We start from the raw sequence: 4,484 nt of genomic DNA, 5'->3' as shown, positions 1-4,484 counted from the left end.
AACTTTCTGGGAAAAAAAGGCTCCACAAGTGAAGACCTAAGCATCTCTCTGGGCGTAGGGCCCACGTCACTGGTGCCAGGCTGGACTCCCACGGCCGTCCAGGCTCCGTGGTTGAGCAATCCCAGGTCCTGAGGCCATGCACACCTTCCCCCCCCCACCTCCCCACCCTGTGTCACTTCAGAACTGTCACCAGAGAAGGGCTCCAAGTTTTTCCAGACCCTGAACAGAGACAGCTGGGAGCCCCGAAACAGGAGCGTCCCCCTGGGACCGGTCTGCACCAGCTGTAGGTGGTGCTGCCACCGCCGCTGGGGGGTGGGGGGGATTTCAGGATCGGGTGGCAAAGACTAGGGGATGTGGTGAGACTGGCGGTCTCCCTGGGTCCCCAGGCCCCAGCAGCATATTCTAGAGTGACAGACCCCAAGAGGCACGGAGAAAGCCACCCGCTGACTTCCCCAGTTCCCAGCCCAACGCCATCGTAGAGCCAGTTAAGAAAGGGCCCTGCACATGTAGTCTCCACATGATGGAATATTACTCAGCCACGAAAAAGCATGAAGTACTGACACATGCTGAACACAGGTGAACTTTGAAATCACGAAGCTGAGTGGAAGATGCCAATCACAAAAAAAATCACACATTGTATGATTCTATTTGCATCAAATATCCAGAATAGGCAAATCCATTAGCCAATTTCCTGGGAGTCCAACTCCAGAGTCTAGACTTTTTTTTTTATCCTCACCTGAAGATATGTTTTTCATTGATTCTAGAGAGAGAGGAAAGTAGAGGGAGAGAGAGAGAGAAACATCCATGTGAGAGAGAAACATCAACTGATTGCCTCCCATACATGCTCCAACAGGGGATCGACCCCACAACCTGGGTATGTACCCTGACTGGGAATCGAACCTAGGACACTTTGGTGCATGAGACGATGCTCCAAACAACTGAGCCACACCGGTTAGGGCCAGAGTCTAAACTTTTAACTCCTACACTCTGTTGCTTCACAAAATCTTAAAGAATTCAAGTCCCCTGACTCCCCATCTGGGGTCAGACACTGTGTTAATCAGGCTGCCACTGCTGTGCCCTCTCCAACATTTTGGTGACTTCCCATATAAAGACTTCTTTCTTCCACAGGTGCAATGGCCATGGGCCAGGCCCAGGCCCCTCCCACTGACTGCAGAGAGGGCCCTGACATCTCCCCTGAGCCCTTCACATCAGGCCTTCGGACAGAGAAGAGAGTGAGCCAAAGGGGGTGTTTTAAGGGTCAGACTAGGACATGGCATGGTTCACATCTCTTTGGCCACGTTGCGCTGTCCAGAACTCAGTCCGCGGCCCCATCTAACTACCGGGGAAGCTGGGAAATATAGTCTCACTCTGTGCCCAGAAGGAAAGGAGATTTGAATCTGGGGGAAAGACAGCATAGGCACGGCCATGGATGCCACGCCCTTTGACCACATGGCTCCAGGCCGGCTGTGTGTGAAGAGCTGCAGGTGCAGCCAATGTCATCAGAGCTAAGCTCAAGACATGAAAACAAGGGTGTGCACGCAGGCGGGGCCAGAAAGGTGTGAGAGCAGTGAGTGTGCTCTTACTCACCTGCTAGGCTCAGCAGGAGGCCTTGGGTATCCAGTGAGTTCAACTCGAGCTTAGGGGTACTCGGGATCACACACAGTACTCACCCCCTCTCCCAAGCTGGCCAGGGACCCCCTTCTCCAGGCCAGGCCCTGGGCAGATGGCCCAGCAGCTAGGGCTGCGGCTGCTCCTGGTTAGGAGCAGGACACAGGCGCTGATGTCCCTAGGTGTGTCCCTATACCTTCCCTCTCTCAGGTACAGTGAGGGCCCAAGCAGGGCCATCTGAGGGTGACAGTGCTGAGCCCCATCCTGTCTGGTTTGGGACACAGGCGGCTGGTTTTCTTTTCAGATTTAACTCTGAGGTGTACGAAACAGCGAACTATGCCCCAAGCCAAAGACAAATAAATTTGTCCAGAGAGGACACACGACATACCCCTGAGCAGAGTGATCCAGACGGCCTGTCATAAGGCAGGAAGGGGCCAGGAAGGAACAGAACACTATTAAGAAGCATGTTCGCCCTAGCCGGTTTGGTTCAGTGGTTGGAGCCTCAGCCCTCGGACTGAAGGGTTGTTGTGGGTTCGATTCTGGTCAAGGGCATGTACCTCGATTGTAGGCTCGATCCCCAGTCCTGGTCAGGGTGCCCATGGGAGGCAACCAATCTCTGTGTCTCTCTCACATTGATGTTCCTCTCTCTGTGTCTCTCCTCCTCCCTACCTCTCTCTCTAAAAATCAATGCAGGTGAGGATTAACAAAAATTAACAGAAAGAAGCATGTTCACACCTGTCCTAGGCATGGATATGCTTCCCCAGAGAGCACTGGTTCTTGGGACCACAGAACACCTGTCCCTCTGGGGGCTGCACTGACCAGCCTGCACTGCCTCCACACGCCTCTGTGGGGGTCAGGGGAGGCCCTGAAGGCAGGGACCTGAGTTTCAGTCCGGCTCTGTCACCACTTGCAATGGGCCCTAAGCCCCCTCCCTCTCTGTGCCTCAAGCTGACCCATGGTCCAGTGAGATCTGAGCTCCAGAGTGAAGTGCACATGCCCTCAGGCAACAGAAGGACCTGCTGGCACGTGGAAAGATAATGTTAAAGTTCAATGTACACATTTACATGCATTTCTGTCTAAAGTAGGGAAGTTCAGCTCTACCGATATTTAACATCCAGGCTGACCTGGGTGCTGGGTGTGTTCTTGGCCAATTGTGTGCCCCCACATTAGTCAACGTCTAGGGGGATGAGCAGAGAACTTGGGGGCAGCCTCCTCACTCTCTTGCTCAATTTTCAACACATGGTGACATACTGCCATTTACATAGGCCCAGTTCAGTGGAATTTGCAGACTGTAGTGTGGTTCGCACTAAATTAGTCCGCCTTTCAACAAGACAAGTGGCCTAAAATGATCTCTGCAAAGAAACACCAAGAAAATAGCAGCACTTCACCTTAATCCTAGGGCGTGATTTCACCTGATGCTCCAGGGAGGGGAGACAGGGTTGTCTGTTGAGAGTTACAGCAGATGTCATTCCAGAAATGACATCTCTTTTCATCAGGGTCAAGGTGACGTTTAAACAGCTGCTGGGGGAGGACCTTTTTTGGAAGGAACATAGTATGATTTGGAAGTAACGTTTCAAAATGTTCTCATCGTTATATGATTTTGTTGTTGAAAACCTTGTGTGTTCCCAAGATCTTTTATAGCTACCCTTAAACACACACACACACACACACACATACACACACACACACACACAGAGAACAAAAAGGAATTTTTTAACTTGCTTATAAAACTCTTCCAAATGAAGTGTTTGAGTGGGTTTTAAACCCATTTGCAAAAAGCATTCAAATGCAACATATTCCGATTTCGTTGTGAGGACAACTGATTGACGTGAGGGAAGATGGAAATTTGAAAGTCAATTTTGAACAAAACTTTTGCATAATGGGTAGATGGCATTGAAAATTGAAAGCTAAATGTCATGATTTAATGAGCCAGGCCCACAATGCGCGGTATCCGTCTGGGGCTACGTATCTTCATGCGGCCCCCTCTTCAGCTGTGACAGCCTTTCACACTGAATATTGCAATAAACCAAATTCAGTCCCAGGCCTTCACATCGCCCTTCCACAAAGTGTTAAACCAGGATTTTCAAAAATAAAGAAGCATATTTAATGGCATGGCTCTCATTGTCAGAACAAAAAGGGATGTTGTGCCATTATTAAGTGAAATGCCATAAACATTACTTTAAAACTGTACTTATTACATTTGTCATTTTTGTTTACATCGTGTTATAATGTACATAATATAATATACATATATAATTTATTTATATAAGCATAATGTATCTGATCATGTACATATATTTTTAAATGTGCATACTAATGTATTTTCATGTATCTAGTTCATGTACATAATTTATAAAGCTCTATGTATGCAATTTATAAATACATAGATACCAGGGGTGCCTGCTTAACATTTTTTACCGATGTATGAGCAATCAAGTTTGAGTTCAAGGACGACTGAGCACCTCTGGGCCCCTCCAGCTCTGGTATTAGAGTCTGCAGGGGACCCACCCTGTATAGGTAGGGCATTCATTCATAAGAAAGATATTCCCGGATTGGGCCTCACCTATCACACAGGTAGAGTTTCAGGCATGCACAGTTTTCGAAAGTTATTTTAGTCGATTTTTTAGAGAGAGAGAGGGAGAGGGAGAGGGAGAGGGAGAGGGAGAGGGAGAGGGAGAGGGAGAGGGAGAGAGAGAGAGAAACATCCATGTGAGAAACAACTGGCTGCCTCTTGCATGCAGGGAATGAACCTGCAGCCTGGGCATGTGCCCTGACAGGGAATGAATCAGACCAGCAACCTTTTGGTGCACAGGACGCCCACTACGCCCAACCCACCGGCCAGGGCCAGGCATGCACATTTTACAGCTAAGACGTCA

This window comes from Myotis daubentonii, chromosome 16, assembly GCF_963259705.1.
Source record: "Myotis daubentonii chromosome 16, mMyoDau2.1, whole genome shotgun sequence".
NCBI classification, from domain to species: domain Eukaryota; kingdom Metazoa; phylum Chordata; class Mammalia; order Chiroptera; family Vespertilionidae; genus Myotis; species Myotis daubentonii.
This window is presented reverse-complemented; position numbering follows the sequence as displayed.